Here is a 20,711-nt window from a genome sequence, read left to right on the forward strand (position 1 = left end):
TTTTTTTGGTTTTTCGAGACAGGGTTTCTCTGTGTAGCTTTGCGCCTTTCCTGGAACTCACTTGGTAGCCCAGGCTGGCCTCGAACTCACAGAGATCCGCCAGCCTCTGCCTCCCGAGTGCTGGGATTAAAGGCGTGCGCCGCCGCCGCCGCCGCCGCCGCCGCCGCCGCCGCCGCCGCCGCCGCCGCCGCCGCCGCCGCCGCCGCCGCCGCCGCCGCCGCCGCCGCCGCCGCCGCCGCCACCACCACCACCACCACCGGGCTTGTTTTGGTTTTTTTGAGACAGTTTCACTATGTAGCCCTGATTGGTCTGGAACTCACTGTGTAGACCAGGTTGGCCTCAAATTCACAGAGATCCAGCTGGCTCTGCCTCCTCGGTGCTGGAATTAAAGGCTTGTGCCACCACACCTTGCCCTTTAAGAAAGATTTTTTATTATTATTATTATTATGGGGTGTGTTTGTAGGCTGAAGGATAACTGTGGGTGGGAGTTGGCTTTCTTTTTCTGATATATCCTAGGGATCAAAACCAGCTCATCAGGCTTGGAGACCTTTACTCTTCCATGGTTTGGGCACTCTTGCAGTGGACAAAGGCCTCTGTTCACCTTTCCCGTATTCCTTCCCTACAGAATCCTTCCTAACCTAGCTTATATAAGCTCTTAATTCTACATACATCTTTGTAAAACATTTAGTAATAGGGTGATGTTTATCTTTAGTCACAAAATATTTGGTTCCACCCTGCTATTTTAGAATTTGGCTTTAGAATCTCTTGGAAATGCCGCCTTACTCTGGTTTTCACTTTGTTTACTATTTGAAGATCTATTTATGCTGGATACAGACTTAGCTAATTGGTCTTAACTGTTGCATAGTATTCCATGGTGTACGTAGATCCCCATAGCAATGGGTACCTAGGCTACTGTAAACAATACTACCAATAGCAGTCTTGAAGTGTCTAATACAGGCATGGTTTAGAATTTCTGGGAAACAGACTCAGGCTTGCCATGATGGCATAAGTACTGTTAGGAACTGAGTGGATGTATCACTTTGCACCCCACAAGCGCGGCATTTCTATACTGCCCCAGTACTTGGTCTCCTCTTTACCATTTAGTAGTAATGTCTGAATGTAACTTGTGTAAGGCACTGATGAGCTGGAGCGTTGCTTCATGTTTCAGTTGATTGCTTCCCTTTGTGCGCTGCCTCTGTATGTTCTTGGTTTCCTACAGAAACTAGAAAGTACATATGATCATAATAATCATAAACTTAATGTCTAGACACAGTCACACAATCCCTGGTTGGTTTTGAACCATAAGAATATCTGAGTTTCATCTATTTGTCTATGTTGTTCAAATGCTTAAATTTCATGTAGTCAGACCCATTAAGACTTTTAGCCTTAATATGTTTTCCTTATTAGTGCTTCTTGGACTTAACATTCCCAGGTTGTCTCCTAGATTTCTTTCTTTTAGCTTTATGGATTTACTTCTCCTGTTATATTTAATGTATGTAGACCCCTTCCTTCCTTGCCTCCTTCCTTTCCTTTATTTCCATCCTCCCTTCCCTTCTTTTCTTTCCTGTGCTAGGGACCAAATCTAGGACCTTGTGTATGATGCTAAGCAAGCCCTCCACAGCTGAGATATCCTCAGTCTCCTATTGCAATTTTGACTGATATTGTTTTAACTTTAGGCTAATTTAGCAAGATCTGGCATAGCGTACACACACACACACACACTTACACACACACACACACTTATGAGCATGAAAGAATAAACGTGGTTTTTTTTTGTTTTTAAGATAGAAGACATTTTAAGGATAGTAATCCAGTTTCTAACACTTTAAATGACACACATTTTGTAGTCTCAGATACTGGGGAGGCTAAGATAAGATTGCTTTATTATTATTCCTTTTCATTTCTTTGAAAAAAATATTTTGAGAAATTGTTTCACTTTGTAGCACTGGCTGCCTTGGAGCTCCCTCTGCCTCCAGAGTGCTGGAATTAAAGATGTGTACCACTGCACCTGGCTAAGTATTTTTTTTTTTTAATTTTTACTGTGTATTTGTGTGTGCATGATGTGTGTGTGGAGGTCAAAGGACATCTTTGTGGAGTCACTTCTCTCTTCCCCCTTTTGTGGGTCCAGGGATCAAATTCAGGTAGCTGAGCTGTGTGACAAGTGCCTTTGACCGCTGAGTCATCTTGCTGGCCCAGGAGGATCTCCTGAACACAAAATTTCAAGGCCTGTTTGGATAACATAGAGTCTGTCTCAAACAAACACACATAAAGGGGGAGGTCACACTTGGTGCAGAAGTATGAAGTGTGATACTCTTGCCTTCCTGATGCTGGGGCATTTTTCCCTTGAGTGTTCTACTTAAAGGCCGTGGGACATGCTACAGTTACTCCCTACCTTGCCATTTATGTTTTCTCATTGTCTTCATTCATGCTGAACGGGGACAAGTGGCTTTACTGGAGTGAATTTGGTTTAGTTTGATTAAAACCCAAAACCCCCAGTACTCAAAACTCAATAGACTATCAAAAGATATCAAAAATCATTAAGCATAGTGGCATATGCCTACAATCCCAGCAACTTGAGAAGTAGAAGCAAAGGATCAGAAATTGATGGCCACCCTCTGCTACATAGCCAGCTCAAAGCCAGCCTAGGCTGTATGATAACCCCGTCTCAAACAAACAAGGAAACAGGAAATCAGAGCATGGAGAAACAGCCACAGTTGCTTTCCATGGCAGAGTGGTAGTTCTGCCTGTTCACAGAGAGCCAGCATTGATCAACAAGTACAGGGTTAGGAGTTTGGGATAAAGAGGAGTTGTTAGAGCGCTCATCTAACATGCACAAAGCCCTGAGTTCCATCCCCACTCAATCCTTGCTAATATAGTGAGTTTAAAGCCAGGCTGGGCTACATTGAAACTATGTCTCAAAAAGCAACACCCTCCACCCCTCCATCCCTCCACCTCCCGCAAAAACAAAACAAAATAAAACAAAAAATTTTTGAGATTTATTTTTACTTTTAGATGTGTATATGTGCATTTATCGTATGTGGAATATGTGCACAGATGCCCAGAAGCATCTACAATGCCCTGGAGTCGTAGTTAAAATTGGGAGCTCCATGAATGCTGGGAACCGAACTTGGGTCCTCTGCAAAAGCAGAAAATGTTCTTAACCACTGAACCATCTCCAAATGTTTTGGTGTTTTTGGTTTTTTTGAGACAGGGTCTCTATTATGTAGCTCTGGCTGTCCTGGAACTCAGTGTGTAGAGTAGACTGGATTCAAACGCACAGAGATCCCCCTGCCTCTGCCTTCCAAGCACTGGGAGTAAAGGTGTGCCCCCACTCCCAGCCTCCCTTAGCATTTTTAAAATCACCTTATTTCTCTTGGTCTTTTATCTAGAGAATTGCCTTAAATATATAACTGTGAGTGTCTTATTCATTCAGGAATGAGCCACTAAAATTCAAAAGTCTGGTTTTGCCAGACTTCTTACATTTATCCAGAGTTCTTCCCTGTAAAATTGATTAGCCAGGGACCTAATTTTTTTGAAGGGTCGCTAATAGTTGGCATTTGTAGGTGTTTTTCTCATAGCAGAGCTTGCAGACCTGAGTACAGCATTTAGGAAGCAGAGTGGAGAAAGAGCTGGATGCCTCACCTTTCAGGATGTTAGCTTTCTTCCTCCTTCCCCAAGTAGCCCAGGCTGGCCTCAGAACTACCAGCCTCCTGTTTGTGAGTCCCAGCTTGACAGGCATGTATCACCATTGTCTGCCTGCACGTTTCTCATCCTCCCCGCCCCACCCTTTGTCACTGCTGAACTGTCCTTGGTGTATCTAAACCCAGAGTCTCTAGTCATCTTTCTGGAGAATAAACCTCTCAGCCTTGGTCAGTGGCCACTAGGAGTTAGAGTGGAAATCTGAGGGTAGAAGTTTTCGCCATTCTGCAGTTCTGCTTGCTATCCTCTGATAAGTCTTAGGTCTCCCTGAAGGCCTCTCTGCCGACACAGCAAACTGAATCAGACCGAATTGGAAAGCCCAGGTTTAATGGGTAAAGTGCTCCCGGGTGATTCCCAGCACCACAGAGAGGAAACTGGGACGTGAGACCGGAAGAACCACATGTCTGTTTTTGGAGATGCCACTTATATCCCCTGTGAGAGTGGTCTTGAGCCTCTCTGGGGGAGGAGCTGTGTTTGGAGGGCTTTGAAGGGGCGGGTCTGGGGAGGAGCTGTGTTTGGTGGGCTTAGGGAAAGAGATGGAGAGGGGAGTTGAGGTGGATCTTCCACCAGACTCCTTCCAAACATACCAGACTCTTTGGGTATAGGGATGCCAGGGTGTCAGGGGTTGAGGTGGAGCTCCCACCCAAACATCCTCCTTTTTACAGGCATTCCAAGGTCTTCTGGTGTAGCCGGCTTTCTTTGGGCCTCCAACCAGCTCCCAAATCATGACATGGAGACTTGAAATTAGTTATGAATGCTTGGCCTTAACTTATACTTGTCCCACTGGCTCTTATAACTTAACCCGTTTCTCTTCATCTATGTTTTGCCTTGGGATTTTAACCTTACATTCCATGTCCTACTCGTATCTGGCTGGCTGGCCCTAGGCATCTCCCTTTTCTTCTCTCTCTCTCTCTCTCTCTCTCTCTCTCTCTCTCTCTCTCTCTCTCTCACCTAGATTCCTCCTCCTACTTATTCTCTCGGCCTGCCAGCCCTGCCTATCCCTCTACTGCCCAGCTATTGGCCATTCAGCTTTTTATTAGACCAGTCAGGTGCCTTAGGCAGGCAAGGTAAAACAGCAACACATCCTTATATTATTAAACAACTGCAGCATAAACAAATATAACACATCTTTACATAGTTAAAGTAATATTCTACAACATTCTGGTGTGTCTTAGCTCTATTCAATTTGCTTTCCAGTCTCTACAATTTTACTTTTTTAAAAAAAAAGACATCCCAGTTTGCCATCCTGGTTGTCAGAAACTCCCTATGTAGACCAGGCTAGCCTTGAACTCAAAGCTATCTGCCTGCCTCTGTCTCCATGGTGCTGGGGTGAAAGGTGTATGCCACCACATCCAGCAGTAACCTGCACCTGAGGTTGTCTTTTGACTGCCACATATTGTTACAGGCATGTGTCTGTATTCACAAACAGGAATGCACACATACTCATATTGTACTCACACATGCATAAATCCCTCAAAAGATAAAAACAGTGAATGATTAAAGGCTCATCTAAGAGTAATTTTTCTTAAATTTGAAGTGTTTTTGTGCTGAGTCCTTTGGGGTCAGGGAGCCCATTGCTCACCCTGCTTCCTCATATGGATCCGTGTTTATAGTGTTAGTGGAGTAACTTCTGGAGCAGAGCTACAAGCCGGTGTTTGGTCCATGTATTTCCCTGGAAACCCAAGCGAGTCCAGTTGATAAGACTTAAAAAGTGGATGGCTGTGGCAGCTGCCAACTTTGGCTGCAGTGGAAGAATTGTACATCGCAAGTTCATTTTAGATCTTCTCCTTGATTAATGCACAGGATAGAGCTTGATCGGAAAATAATAACATCTGAAGGATTTTGCAAGTTAACATAATAGAACTCAAATGTTCCATATACAGATGTGGAATCTGAGTGCAGAGTAGAAGCGGCTAAGCAGTGTTAATCTTCTGTCTAGGGCTACAACAGTCTCTCCTCTAAGTGTTCCTTTCCATGCCTGTGTGATATTCTCGGCAATAGCACTCCATGGTGCTAGGATTAAACCCAGGGCCTCAGGCATGCTAGGCCAGGGATCTACCACCAAGCTAGACATTCCAAGTCTTCTCCAAATGATGTATCCGTGGTTTACCTCACCACATGTTCTCTTAGTTTACTTACTGTTTTGTGAAATTTAAAAGCTATATTTTTCTTCCTTGTTGGGGTCTAGTTTTATTTTGGTGAATTTTGTTTGTTTGTTTTCAAGACAGGGTTTCTCTGTATAGCCCCGGCTGTCCTGGAACTTGCTCTGTGGACTAGGCTGGCCTTAAACTCAGAGATCCACGTGCCTCTGCCTCTTACTCCAGAGTGCTGGGATTAAAGGAGTGTGCTACCACTGTCTAGCTTATTTTGGTGAATTTTAAAATTGTTAAAATCTAAGCTTTATATTTAAAGTTTTTTTTTCTTTTGGTTTTTGGAGTTAGGGACTTATTCTGTAGTTCAGGCTGGCCTTAGAACTATGTAGCCAAAACTGGCCATGAAGTCAAGGCATTTTCCCTGACCCAGCCTCCTGAGTGCTGGGGTGCCAGTACTGAAGAACCACACTAGGCCAAATGTTTTGTTTTAAAGAACTTAAATCAAGCATTAAAAGGGCTTCTCGCCGGGCGGTGGTGGCGCACGCCTTTAATCCCAGCACTCGGGAGGCAGAGGCAGGAGGATCTCTGTGAGCTTCTCTTCTACTACTGTTCCTGCTTGGTCGGTTCTAAAAGTGAGTTGTGGAAAAAGGTAGGTTCATCGTTCGGTAATTTCAAACCATAGGCACAACACTGTAAACTGTTCCTTGGTCACTGGAATACACCAGTAAAACACTGGCCCTTGGTGCCTCTATTTCCTTAGCCATGCATGGGCTAGTCACTTACTGAGCAGTCTGACCCCACTTTGTTCTTTCAAATATCACTGACACCTATCTCATTTTGACACCTGACGGAGCAAATGTGTTTGAAACACTCCAGCAGTAGTGATGTCTGGTAGAGTACAGTGAACATCCCCACATGTTCCCTCCCTGTTAAAATTGCAGCTCTGTGCTTGTAAAACTAATGTCTAGTGTTTCTTGTTTAAATTTTTAATTTATGTGGTTATATATGTGTGTGCATTTAGGGTGGGGATTTGTGAGTGTGAATGCAATGCCCACAGACTACAGGTACTTATGAACAACCTGACACGGGTACTTGGGAACCAAACATGGGTCCTTTGCAAGAACAGCCTTTGCTCTTAACTGTAGGTGGACTTTTCTGTCCCACCAGCCAGTTTCCAAATAACCACACATAGACTTATTAATTATAAATGCTCGACTGATAGCTCAGACTTGTTATTAACTAGCTCTTTTTTATTTTATTTGTGTGTGTGTTTATATGGGTGGTTTTTTGCTTGCACATATTTCTATGCACCCCCCCCTTTTTTTTAATCAATTTATTATGTATACAGTGTTCTGCCCAGAAGAGGGCACTAGATCTCATTGTAGATGGTTGTGAGCCACCATGTGGTTGCTGAGAATTGAACTCAGGACCAAGAGCAGCTAGTGAGCTTAATCTCTGAGCCATCTCTCTAGCCCCTATTAACTAGCTCTTACATTTTAAATTAACAAATATTTCTTATCTGTGCTCTGCCTCATGGCGGTACCTTTTTTCAGCATGGCAAGTTCATCTTGCTTCTCTGTGTCTCTTCTGAGACTCCTCCCTTCTTCATGCTCTCTTTTTGTCTGCAAGTCTCCCCTAACCTCTATCTGTCCAGCTGTTGACAAGTCAGCTCTTTTTTTAACCAATAAGAGTAATACATATTTACAGTGTACAAAGATTGTTCCACGGCAGTTAACCACTGAAGTCATCTCTCCAGCCCATTGTCTACTCTGTCAGACTCTCTCCTTGTCTGTCTCTGTCTTTCTTCTTTTTTAGAACTTTATTTATTTATCTGTGTGTGTGTGGGGGGGGGGGTACCCTTGGAAGCCAGAAGAAGGCGTAGGTGCTAAGATTTGAGGCCAGGTCCTTTGGAACAGCAGCAAGTGCTCTTAACTGTTGAACCATCTTTCCAGCCCATTTTCTAGTATTTCTTTTTTGTTTGTTTTTTGTTTTTGTTTTTTTTTTTCTGGCTTTTTTTTTTTTTTTTTTTTTTTTGGCTTTTTCAAGACAGGGTTTCTCTGTGTAGCTTTGCGCCTTTCCTGGAACTCACTTTGGAGACCAGGCTGGCCTAGAACTCACAGAGATCCGCCTGCCTCTGCCTCCCAAGTGCTGGGATCAAAGGCGTGCGCTACCACCGCCTGGCTTGTTTTTGTTTTTCAAGACAGGGTTTCTCTGTGTAGTTTTGGAGCCTGTCCTGGAGCTCACTCTGTAGACCAGGCTAGCCTCGAACTCACAGAGATCTGCCTGGCTCTGCCTCCTAAGTGCTGGATTAAATCTATGTTGAAGGTTAGACTTTTTCCCCAATTAACACTATTTATTGTCTGTAGAGGTATAAAAGTAGAATTAGAATTCCCAAGTGATGAAATGGGTACTCCAATGCATGCTAAGGTGATTGCTGTGCCTGCTTCTGCTGCTGGTCATTATAGATGCAGTTTGGGATTGCTTTTGTTTACATTTAACTAGCAAGATTGGGAGAAACACCAACTGAGCCATTGCTCTTAGCTCTTTTGTGTGTGTGTGTGTGTGTGTGTGTGTGTGTGTGTGTAAGAAGAAATTTCCAGTCCAGTAGAATTCTCATCTAATTATGCCCTTCAGCTCCTATGAAGCTTGTTGGTTAAAACTAGATATTATTTAACTAAAATGAAGAACCAAATGCCCAACACAGTTCAGAATTCTTTGAATTCTGTGTAGATGATCTGGCTCTTTCCTCACAGCTTGCTCAGAGCTCCTGGAATGTTTGAGTACTAGGTTCTCCTCTAACCAGAATAATATCACACATGTACAGTTCTTGTCCATTTATAATGTATTTATACACATTTTTCTTATTGATCTTTGTGACATCTTTGGGAGTACAGCTGATTTTATATTCATTATAGGGAGGAAGTGTAGGGGTCTCAAGTCATAGGTGAGTTGTCCAGGGTCTCACAGCTCATAAGCCTGGGCCATAGGCTCAAGCCCCCTGATTCTAAATCTATATCTATAGCTTTTTGAAAACTTCCATGCTCTTGTGCCCCTTATAAATAAACAGGTCCTTCTAGTGTCTTATTAGATATAATGAAATACAGAGCCAGATCTCATTTTGAGATTTGTGGTGCTGGGATTTGAACTGAGGGCCTTGAGCATGCTAGGCAAGCACGTTGTCACTGAGCCATAGCCTCAGCTTCTCTTATGAAAGTGAAAGTTGTAGGCTAGGGATACAGTGTTTATTGGTAGACTGCTTGCCTGATGAGCACAGCCCTGGATTCAATATTCAGTTCTATACTTAGTACCACAGAGCAGGCTGGCCTCGTACTCAGATATCCACCTGCTTCAGTCTTTAAAGCACTGGCATTAAAGGCATGTGCCACCACACCCGCATGACCTTTTGATCAAGATCAAATATAGGATGCTAAACATAAATTCCATGTGTTACATATCCTACATGCTATTGAGTATAGAGGTGGTTAACTAGTTATCTTAGGGGCCATCTAGAATTAAATTAAAATCACTTGGTTTTAACTGTAATTAGTTTTTGGGGGTGTTGTTACTTTGGAAATCAGGTTTGGATAGGAGACTGGGGGACTGTTTGAATTTGAGGCTCCATCCATACAGTTTTGGTGTAGTTTGTCTGAGTAAGTGCCTCAGACCTGCAGCCTATAATATATAGTAGATAAAAGCTCTCCCTAAAAGTATTTGTGAGTTTCATGGTCTTGCAACTCCTTCTGCCATGTGGGGCCAGACTTTCTTGCCCTGTGCTACTGATTTGCACCAAGTGCACCCAGATGTGAAACTTGGAGCCTCTGATTTTCAGAAAGGCTCTATTCACACAGGGCATTGTGGATTTGTATACCTAACTAAAGAAAGGGAGCAGAATAGAGGTGGAGGGCCTAGCTTTGCAGTAATGCCGACAACCTTCAGCTGTCCTTGGCCTGGCCGCCTCACCCCCACCCTGTCCCAGCTTGGCCCTATTGTGCCAGCTCTTCCTTTCTTCTCCTTCCCTCTCATCATTCTTCTCTCAGTCCCTTAGAGATAAAACAACAAATTCTTCCCCTTGGAGAATGCAGAGCAATTTCCCTTTCTTGACAGCCATTCTGGGATCTTGACAGCCAGTCATTCTTCAGGGAACCACCCACTCTAAGGGGACTGGACCTGAGAGGTTGGGGCCCCATATCAAGGGTGCATATTTTTGCAAAGCAAGTTTCTTTTAAGAGGAATTCTTGTGTTCCCTGTTAGGCTGATAAAATGGAGAGTTTGCCATCCTGTTACACAGCAGCTAATACACCAGTCAAGTTTTATTAAATCCTCAATAAAGTGTCAGAAGTCTAAACAATGGTTACATGTGTAATTTATTGAACTCATAAACTCTAGTTATCTTTGCTTATATAATATCCTTGTGTATAGAGTATGTTGCCTTTAAAGATACTTGCTGCTTACATATAGGACTTAAACCCAGTTAACACAAAGGAGTCGTCTCACACCCTTTCCGAACCATTATGCATTTCACTTATGCATAAATAAGTTTAGCTTTTGATACTTGAATATTTTTGTTAGCATGAGTTTTCAGTTTTGACAGTTTTTTTTTTTTTTTAGGTTTTTTGAGACAGGGTTTCTCTGTGTAGCTTTGCTCTATAGCCCAGGCTGGCCTCAAACTTGCAGAGATCCGCCTGGCTCTGCCTCCCGAGTGCTGGGATTAAAGGCGTGGGCCACCACCGCCCGGCCAGTTTTGACAGTTTTAAGTTATGTAAAGACAATGTGTATTCTTTACAGAAATCCATTTTTTTTTTCGGAAGAAAACCTTTATTTAATTTTTTAATTTTTATTTATTTAGTTAGTTTTTTTGAGACAGGGTTTCTCTGTGTAGCCCTGGCTGTTCTGGAACTCACTCTGTAGACCAGGCTGGCCTCGAACTCTGAGATTCACCTGCTTCTGCCTCCCAAGTGCTGGAGTTAAGAGCGTGCGCACCACTGCTGGGCCAGAAGAAAACCTTTAATGCTTGTGTTTGTGGTTCATTCTTCTGTAATGACTGAATCTTTGGTTGCTCTTAGCTGAAACATGGGTCATATTTTTTTCCTATTTTTTAAAATATCAATGTCAAAAAGTTGTAGGGATTTCATTGTGTTGTAATATATTAATCCTTTTCTGAATTTATAAATAAAATTTGTGAAATTGCTTTTTCTTGCCATGTATCAGCTCAGGCTCACAGATTGTTTCCCCTCATAGGTAATAGTGAAGAAGAAAACCCAGCCAATGATTATGTGATAATATGGAAGAAGATGGAAAAAAGCTGTTTAATGGGTAAGGAACAAAACTGTAGTAAAATCTTATTAATGAGAATCATTCCTGATGGTATGACCAGTCTGTCTACAGTCTTGTTGAGGGAGTGTTCATTATGATCTGTTTCTTGGTGATGTTCTCAACTTCTGATCCCAGCGTCCATCTTAACCTTGCACATTTTTCATACCATAAATTAAGAGGAGATACAGTTGTATTTAAAGATAAAATGAGCCTCGAGACTAGCAAGAATACTGAAACAAAGCTTGAAGTCGATTGGTGGTTGACTAGAGACTGCACTCGCCATGCCTGTCAAGAGTAATTACCCACTCTTTTTCTCTCCCCCCCCCCCCAGTACTGCCAGCTGCTGTGACATCAGGGTCACGGGGGCGGGGGGGGGGGGGGTCTTGTTCACTTGAGCAACTGCAGATGTGTGTCAAGCGGCAATCAAATAAAATTTCAAAAGCTCATAGATTTTTATTGTCTAGAATTCAAATATTCTAGACAACCAAAACTGTCCATGAATGTTAGGTCCCTACCAGAGTCTAGAAGTTTATGCAGCATTTATTTGGGGAGTCTTCTCTGTCTGATGCAGTGATTCCCAACCTTCCTAATGCTGTGACCCTTTAATACAGTTCCTCATGGTGTGGTGACCCCAACCATAAAACTATTTTCGTTTCTACTTCATAACTGTAATTTTGCTAGTGTTATGAATCATAATGTAAATATCTGGCATGCAACTCCTGTGAAAGGTCATTCGATAACCCCAAAGGGTTCGTGACCCACAGGTTGAGACCACTGGTCTAATGATTGAACACATGAGCTTTGATAGCAGACAGCTTTGGGGCAGTTGTTATTAGCTTGCTGGGCAAGTTGATCTCTGAGCTTCATTTCCCTGACTTAAAAGTAGAGACAATAAAATACTTAATATGTTGATGCTGAGGATTAATTAGTCCCTATGACAAATGTGCAGTGATGCCTGGAACACAGGGAGTACTTGGTAACTATCATCTACGGGTGTCACGTACTGTCCCAGTTAGCATGTTATGCACACATGCATCGCTCTGTGATGTTACACTCTGGGGGTTCACCTGTCGTAGGGAAGGCTAATGCTGAGGGCAAGAGAGTCTTTAAGGGAAAGTTTCCATTTTAGCCTCATTTCATTCTCTTGGAGTGTGATGTTAAATTGTGAGAACAGAGTTAAACACCTCCAGCTCTTACTGGGTATCTTACAGTATATATGAATAAACAACCATTCTCGGGCTATATATAATAGTTCTCCCTCAGCTTGTGTCAGCTGCTGGCGGCATGCACCAGTAGTCCAGCCCTCAGGAGGCTGAAGCAGAAGGATCATGAATTTGAGGCCAAACCTCAGCTCCATAATAAGATCCTGCCCCCCATCCCCCCCCAAAAAAGTTCTGTCTGTGCAGGATGCACGTAGTTTTTCTTCTTTCTAGATAGCTATGCCAGATTTTTGGTTCTGAGTCTGGCAGCCTAGTTGAATGAAGAGTCCTCTGAATTTCTTTCTTTTCTTTTTTCTTTTTTTTTGAGACAGACTGGCCTTGAACTCACTATGGAGCTGAGGGTGAGCTTGAACTCCTGATCCTCCAACATTCACCTCAGTCTTGGGAAGCAGATGTGTAGCCATGCCCCTGATTTTGAGTTTCTTTTTTCTTATTGTACAGTATTATTGTACCTTTGAAAATGTGTTGTTGTTTTTTTGTTGTTGTTGTTGTTTTGGGGTGTGTGTGTGTGTGTGTGTGTGTGTGTGTGTGTGTGTGTGTTTTGCTTACATATACCTGTTTACCATGTGTGCTTGGTGTTGATGGAGGCCAGAAGAGGGCGCTGTATCCCCTGGAACTGGAGTTGCAGGAGGTTGTAAGCCACCACATGGGTGTTAGGACTAGAACCCACATCCTCTGGGAGAGTAGCAAGTGCTGCTTTTAATCACTGAGCCATCTCTCCAGCCCCTCAAAATGTCTTTAATGCTTTCCCCATTGCTTGTCCCCACCTACTGAGGTCATGCAGAAGATTGCCTACCTTGAGAAAGCACATACAAAACATCTCTTTCTTGTAGTAGTTCCCTGTTGTTATCCTGGGGTGCCCTTCCATTATGGATTATCTCATCTGCTCTGGCTAGTAAGACTGTTTGTTTATTAGGGTTTATATAAACAGAAGTCAACATTTAGTATTTTGTGTTGGGCAGTGTTTTAAATGCTTTATTCATTTAATCCTGTCACCCACTCAAAGGTTTAAATACTGTTACTAATCTTAAAGTGAGTACTAGGCATGGTGGTGTGCATCCTGTCATCTCAGCACTTAGGACGGGCACACACCTTTAATCCCAGCACTCAGGAGTCAGGGGCAGTGAGGCCGGCCTGATTAAGGTAACAAGTTCTAGGCAAGGCTAAGCCATACAAAGGGGCGTGGGGGGGGGGGGGTGGCGGACAATTTGTAGTCTTTTTTTTTTTTTTAAGATTTATTTATTATGTATACATGGCTCTGCTTGCATGAATCCCTGCAGGCCAGAAGAGGGTACCAGATCTCATTACAGGTGGTTGTGAGCCACCATATGGTTGCTGGGAATTGAACTCAGGACCTCTGGAAGAGCAGCCAGTGCTCTTAACCGCTGAGCCATCTCTCCAGCCCAGACAAATATAGTCTAAATGGCAGTTTCAGGATTCCAGTATAGGCTATCTGCTCACCAGGGGGATGTGGGTTAGTTAATATAAACTTGTAAGGTTTGAGATATATATTTAGGAATAATGTGTGAATTTAAATACGACTAGAAGGCCAAATATTTCTCAGAAAAATCACAATAACAAATGTTTTTTCTTGTGTTTGTGAAGGAAAATTTGTGATTGTGTGTTGTAGGCTGGGGTGGGTGGGGTCCTGAGGATTGAACTCAGGGCCTTGTTCTCAGGTGCATGCTATGTAAGTACTCTACTACCAAGCTACACCGGCTGTCTTTTTCCTCCCTTGGTCTGTTTTGTTGTTGTTGTTTGAGACAGAGTTTCTCTTTGTGGCTCTGACTGTCCTTGAGCTCTGTAGACCAGAGATTCACCTGCCTCTGCCTCCTGAGCACTCAGATCAGCTGCCTGTGTGGTCTTTGTTCTGGGCTCTGTCTTGTCAGAGGAAGCATTGGTTTTTCTTTTCTTCAAACAGCAATTCCTGCAATGTTAATGGATGAGGGAAATAGGTGCTGAAGGATGAAGAATGATAGCTCAAGAGTCATTACGCTGACCAGATGTCTTGGCTTTGTTCTAAGTGGCATTGCATGCAGGATGGTTTCCTTTCTCTTTTCTCATCCCACCCCATCCATTGTTTGAGTATCTTTTCTAAATGTTGCTCCAAGTATGGCTTTTAGCATTTCTACCCTTAACAATGTCTTGCAGGGATTCCAGGAACTGCTCAGACTTTTGGAGGTTGATGAGGTTGGCTTTATTTTAATAACAATATTAAAACATGGTTTGTTTTCCATCCTTATCTATTCCTGGGAATGTGAGTTTTCAGAAGGCTCCATACTATGAAACTGACTGGATGTAGAAGTAGATGAAGAGTCTCTTCCTTAATTAGTCTTGGACGTTAAAAAAAATTTGTAGAAAGTATACACTCGCTCTTCTCTGTAGGCTTGCTATGAGCAGTAAGCCCAGAGTGCCAGAGTCAGGAGCCCTGTTCTTTGTGTGGCATGTTCCTGGTTTCTTGCTTTATAGTGTTAGCCGAGCATCTACTGTGTTGCAGTCCTGTGGTTGGGCTGGAAACAAGGTAGTAAACAAAATGAGAGAGAGCCCATGTCTCTTTCAGCCTTTGAGTCTGTTGCCCCAGATATCGCTCCCCCCAACCCCCAGGAGAATCTGAGTTAGCAGTTACTCTGTGTGTGTGTGTGTGTGTGTGTGTGTGTGTGTGTGTGTGTGTACTCAGGGTCTCATCATGAAGCCTAGGCTGGCCTTGAGCTCATAGCTCTCTGTAGTGTGTGCTACTGTGCCTGGATATCACTGTGGATCTTACACACTTACTCAGTGACTCATATTTACCCGGGTATCTTAAGATCAATCCACATGAGTCTATTAAATGGGTAACAGAATTTATTAAGATATAAATTGAGGAAATACACTCATGATTACAGAACGGAGTAGACAGCTGAAGTCGTCCTCTGATCTGAGTGAATCCACCTCGAAGCCAGGAGCCTGGAGAAGGGGCCTGTGTCCTTTCTCCAGCTCCTTCTCAGAGGTGACTTAAAAACCACACTAAGCACCGCCTTCTTTGGGCTGTGTAGCCCAGGGTCATGGGTGGAGCAAATACCACTACACAGGTGCTTGAAAGATAGTGTGGTCTGACATTTTGTTACTTTTTTAAAAAATTATTTTTAAAGGCAACAAATGACTTAGAAAGGTTAGTATCAATTATTTATTTATTTATCTAGGGTTTGGTTCTTGGAGACAGGGTTTCTCTGTGTAGCCCTGGCTGTCCTGGAACCCGCATTGTAGTTCAGGCTGGCCTTGAACTTCAGAGATCCACTTTCCAGAAGTTTAGTATCTTAATGGAACCCCAGTATAGCAATAGAGATGGGTCTGCCCAGCATTTCTGTTATATCTGATTTGATTTCATTTGTTTCAAAATTAGTGCCAGTTTTGTCAAGATATTTAATGGAAATAAAATGCCAGTTAGTTTTAAGTTTGTTCTTTCTATTATTTGAAGAAGAATGTTCTTGCCCGTGTGAGATTTTCTTTGCGTAGTAAATTGCTCCCAAGGCCCTGTAATTGTGTTGAAGAGATTTTCATATCAAAAGAGATTACTTGGCGCATTAGATTGAGTCACGTAATAACGATTTGAAGGTTAATTAATGCAGCCATCAGACTCCTATATCAGCTAGATGTCTATCTGATCACTCACCAACTCCAGCCATTTCTAAGTGCAGATAATCACGAGTATCAATAGAATACTAATGAAAAAAGCTGACATTCAAAATGTGAATGACCACAGAGTTTCTCTAGTTTTTATTTTAACCTCAAAATACACTTTAATTGAACTTTTTTTTTTTGGAGACAGGGTCTCTCTATATATCCCTAACTGTCCTGGAACTTGCTGTGTAGACCAGGCTGCCTTGGACTCACAGAGATCCCCCTGCCTCTGCCTCCTGAGTGCTGGGATTAAAGGTGTGCGCCACCATACTCCACTTGTAGTGTTTTATTATGGCAATAGAAACCCTAACTAATACAGTATCTAGCCAAACTTATTTTTTTAAAACAGGGTCTCATATATCCCAGGCTAGTCTCAAGTTCCTGATCCCTGATCCTCCCACCTTCACTCCTAACTGTTGGGATTATAAGAATGCACCACCACACATGTTTTAAATGCGTTCTTGTATATGTGTGTATCTATGTGGGCCATAATCCAGAATTCTCTGGGAAGGGAGTCTCATGAGGGATTGTCGGGGTTATCTTGATTGTGTGATGAGGTAGGAATGTTTGACCACTGTGGGTGGTACCATTCCCTAGGCAAGGGTTCATGAGTGTGTAAGAGCGAAGAAGGTGATCTGAGCACTAGCACATACGCATTAATTCATTGTTCTCTGCTCATCACTGTGGATGTCATGTGACCAGCTGTGTTGAGTTCCTGCCACCTTGACCTCCCCACAGTGATGGATGTAACCTGGAATTGTGAGCCGAATTACCCCTTTTCCTTAAGTGTTTTTGTCAGGGTGTTTAACCACAGCAACAGGAAAGAAAACTAGACAGTAGAGAAGGGGCAACTTCAGGTATCACTGTTCAAGTATTGTTTACCTTTTTATTTTTAGATTTCCTTAGTTTTAATTCTGTGTGTGTGTGTGTATGTGTGTGTTTCTCGTGCATGTGTGTGCCCGGTGCTCAAGAGGGCATTAGATCCCCTGCAATTGGAGTTACAGATGGTTGTGAATCACCATGTGGGTGCTGGGAACTAAACCCAGGTCCTCTGTAAGAGCAGCAAGTGCTCCTTACTGCCAAGCCATTTCTCCAAACCCCACATTTGTCTTTTTTCACTAGTTGGTGAGGCCCCACCCAGCTCAGATCCTCTTGCTTGCTAGGCAAACACTTTGCGATTGAGCTATCTCCCCAGCTCAGTTCTCAAATAAGACTGTTGTTAGCAAAGAATCTAGATAGGACCTGACACTTTTTCTTTTTTAGACAAGTACATATTTTATAGCCCAAGCCCTCCCCTAGTTCTGGGTGGCAGGTGTGTGCCACCTGCCTGACACTCATTTTTTTACGTTAGTAGTTCTTGGTGACTGACTGGTTGATGTAAATAGGCTTTTAAGAGAATGGCAGGGCTGGGTGCTGCTCATTGGTAGAGTTCTTGCTTAGTACATGTGGCTTTGGATTAATTGTAGCCCAGTAAAGGGAGGGGGGGGGAGGAAAAGAATGGGAAAGGGAGAGAGAAAAGAAAGAGAGGAAAGTGAAAATGGATGAATATGAATGAGAAAATGTATGTCTGAATGAATTTTATTCCCTTGCTGCTAACTGGTTTTCTTTTTGTTTGTTTGTTTTTGTTTTGGTTTGGTTTTGTTTTTGTTTTTTCGAGACAGGGTTTCTCTGTGTAACGGAGTCCTGGCTGTCCTGGAACTTGCTTTGTAGACCAGGCTGGCTTCGAACTCACAGAGATCCTCCTGCTTCTACCTCCCGAGTGCTGGGATTAAAGGCGTGCGCCACCACCGTCTGGCTGCTAACTGGTTTTCAAGTCAGGTAAACCAGAAGATCATACTCAAGTCTCGGAACAGTTTATAAGTATTGAATTAAGCTGGGCCATGGTGGCACATGCCTTTAATCCTAACACTCTTGAGGCAGAGGCAGGAGGATCTCTGTGAGTTGAAGGCCAGCCTGGTCTACAGTTCGAGTTCCAGGACAGGCAGGGCTACAAAGAGAAACCCTATCTGTAAAAAAAAAAAAAAAAAAAAAAAAAGAAAGAAAGAAAAAGAAAAGAAAGAGAGAAAGTTAGAAATATTGAATTAAGGGGAAATTTTTTATTTATTTTGTTTTTTGAGACTGAGTCTCTATTATGTAGCTCTGCTATCCTGGAGCCAGATAATGTAGACTGGACCGACCTCAAACTCACAGAGACCCACCTACCTCTGCTGGGATTAAAGGCCTGGGCTAACACATGTCTTTTGGACATTTGTTTGAATATCCTATTCTTGCATCATATGCTACATGTCATTAGAGACCTGAGTTCAGTAAATCATATTGTTTACTGCTATGAAATTTGTTGTCTTGTTTTTAAGCTGATTGTAAGTATTGTATTTATTTGTTTGTTTGTTTTGAGACAGGGTTTCTCTGTGTAGCCCTGGCTGTCCTGGAACTCCCTCCTAGACCAGGCTGGCCTCGAACTGAGAGATCTACCTGCCTCTACCTGTGCTGGGATTAAAGGGAGTATATAATTTAAGGGCCATTCTCCCTCCACCACCCTTGGAAAATAAGTACTTTGAGTTCATTAGAACACACGATTTTTTCACAAATCAGTTTTTACCAAGTCCAGTAAAAAAAAAAAAGATTTCCACCAACAATTCACATAAAGCAAAAAAAAAAAATTGATATTTACCATAATTAAAGCCATACAAATGAAAAAAATGTGTATATAACTTTTCAAATGTCACACTGAAACATACTGAAGACGCCACTTGTTAGGGAAACACAGCTGGAAGAGAGTGTAAAGGGGCTTATAAAGCTTTTCTCCCACATTTCAATAAATATATCCCTAGACGTGTAAATTACTTCACAGGCATAGTTGTGTGTGTCATGGTACATATTCAGTATATGAGTACTGAAAACACCATGGGTCTCCTTGAAGGGGTGGTAACTATGTGTTTCATTGTGACACTTTCACACATGTCCTTTATGTATTTTGATCATTTTCACAACTCTGTTAGCCTCCCATCCCCCTCCCACTTCTGCTGATCCTCTTTCTCTTCCCAACTAACTAGACCTATTTCCTGCTTCATTTCTTTTTACTTTTTGGTGAGTCAGTTAGTTTCATTAGGGTTGTTTGCAGGAGTGTCAGTGGGAATTTATTTGACTACACCACTAAAGAAAATGTCCCTGCTGGGCATGGTGGCGCTCACCTTTAATCCCAGCACCTCTCCCAGGAGGCAGAGACAGGCGGATCTCTGTGAGTTAGAGGCCAGCCTGGTCTAAAAAGCAGGTTTCAAGATAGCTAGGACTGTTAAACAGAGAAACTCTGTCTTGAAAATTCAAAAACAAACAAAAAAAGAAAATGCCCCCCCCACACATTAGAGTTTTAAACTTTTTTATTATATTAAATTTTAAAGATTTTTAAATTTTATTTTGTGTGTATGGATGTTTTGCCTGCATGCATGCTATGTGCCATACTTTTGGATCCTCTGAAACTGGAGAATCGGAGCCAGGCTGCCAGGATCTGCAGGTGCAGTCATACTTACTAACCCATCTTGTTGCCCATACAGCCTTCAGTGCTGACAGGGTGGGAAGGGGAGAGCGTCCTACTTCCCCATCAGTCCCCCCAGCGGGGACCTTCCTCCTCAGTGCAGGGTCTGTAGTAGTGCAAACGTCAGAGGAGACACCGTTACTTTTTCCTTTCTCTGTCCTGCAGCCTTCCTCCTCTAAGAATAAAATCAATGCTCTCATAGCAACATGTTCTAAAGTGGGCTCTCAAAGACCTCAGTCTTCTGGCTGGCAGAGGATAGTACCTGGGAGGAGCTAGAGAAAGACAGCCTATAAAAGGGTTTATGAGCTCCTGGGCCTACCCCTAAATAGCACACATAGGAATCTAATCCTAAATATTGATCTTGAAAGACTGGAAGGAGACTATAGATCAGAGGTTCTCAACATGTGGGCCACAACCCCCTGGGGTCAAATGGCCCTTTCATAGGGGTTGCCTAATACCATCAGAAAACACAGACATTTACATTATGGTTCATAACAGTAGCAAAATGACAGTTATGAAGTAGCAATGAAATAATTGTGTGGTTGGGAGTCACCACACCATGAGGAGTTGTATTAAAGGGTTGTGGCATTAGGAAGGTTGAGGACCACTGCTCTAGTGGGTCACTACCCAGCTCCTAGAATGGCAAGGAGGTAACACTCACAACAGACAGCCACACAGTTCTGCAAAGCTTTGTGTAAGTAAATTTACCAATATAAGATTTTCTGAAACTGACCTAAACTCAACCAGGACTATAACTTACTAAAACAGACAAAAACAAAACAAAACCCCTCAGGATTCTTGAGAGGACAGAAAGGACTCTGGGACTCACAAAATTATGCAGCCTACAAAGAACTAGCATGGCCTCAACTCATGTGGACAAGAGAACCAAGACACCATCACTGAGATGACAACTCTCTCCTTAATGTGGATCACTCCCTTCTTGTCTGTTTGATGGGCTAGCCTTGGCCACATCATGCCCTCTGATGGGCTAGTGACCGTAACTGCCAGGCTAAACCTTGCAGAGAACGGCTTAGACTCTGGACTCCCCTGAGCTTGTCCTGAGGCCCAGCTACTCTGAGTCACATGGCATTGTGCAAGAGGAGTAGATCCTTAGGGTGAAAAGCAAGACTGTTTTCAGTCTTCCTCATCCATCCCTCTCTAACTCCTAGGTTTCAGGGTAGGTTTTTAAATTGATTT

General features: G+C 42.9%; 1 protein-coding gene across 11 annotated transcripts in view; it reads left to right on the forward strand.

Annotated features, from left to right (window-relative positions):
* Positions 1 to 20,711, forward strand: part of Usp49 (ubiquitin specific peptidase 49) — an 80,474-nt gene that overhangs the window by 15,575 nt on the left and 44,188 nt on the right. For 9 of the 11 annotated variants that reach the window (XM_052745537.1, XM_052745542.1, XM_052745535.1 and 6 more), the window contains one exon: positions 11,031 to 11,105. The exons of the other annotated variants lie outside the window; for them this stretch is intronic. The gene's annotated coding sequence lies outside the window, so the exon portion shown is untranslated. The remainder of the gene's footprint in view (positions 1 to 11,030; positions 11,106 to 20,711) is intronic. 11 annotated transcript variants of the gene reach the window in all.

Source organism: Peromyscus californicus, unplaced genomic scaffold, assembly GCF_007827085.1.
Source record: "Peromyscus californicus insignis strain IS unplaced genomic scaffold, ASM782708v3 Scaffold_19__1_contigs__length_69161282, whole genome shotgun sequence".
Classification (NCBI taxonomy): Eukaryota; Metazoa; Chordata; class Mammalia; order Rodentia; family Cricetidae; genus Peromyscus; species Peromyscus californicus.